This window comes from Penaeus monodon, chromosome 21 (assembly GCF_015228065.2).
Source record: "Penaeus monodon isolate SGIC_2016 chromosome 21, NSTDA_Pmon_1, whole genome shotgun sequence".
Classification (NCBI taxonomy): Eukaryota; Metazoa; Arthropoda; class Malacostraca; order Decapoda; family Penaeidae; genus Penaeus; species Penaeus monodon.
The window spans coordinates 43,038,516-43,038,982 of record NC_051406.1 but is presented as its reverse complement, the minus strand read 5'-3'; positions in this window follow the sequence as shown (position 1 = coordinate 43,038,982).

Genomic DNA, 467 nt, shown 5'->3' with positions numbered 1-467 from the left:
AATATATAAAATTCTCCATTATTTGTTTCAAATTCATGTACTAATGAATTAATTGTCAAACATTTTAAAAAATATATATTATCAATTTAAAATCTCAAAAAGAAAATCGAAAAAAATACTATTTTAAGTTTTTGTTTTTTCTCCTTCCATACTTTTCTTAGGATTAAGCTCGTATCATTTGTAATAATCTTTATTATGTTTATTATGATTAATATATCTCAGGAGAATATGCTTGTGTTTAAGGTTTTGAATCTGAAAATACGTGTACACACAAAAAAGTAAAGACAGAATATGAATGCATTGATTCACAAGGGGCTGTTTGCTGCCGTTTGAACCAGAGTGGAAAAAAATTATAAATAGAAAAAAAAAAATCATAGATAAGTATGCTTAACTCACACCCATACAGTTCACAAAAAACATGTGAAGACTATAGATAAACTTTGATTTAAAGATGATTCATAATTCAA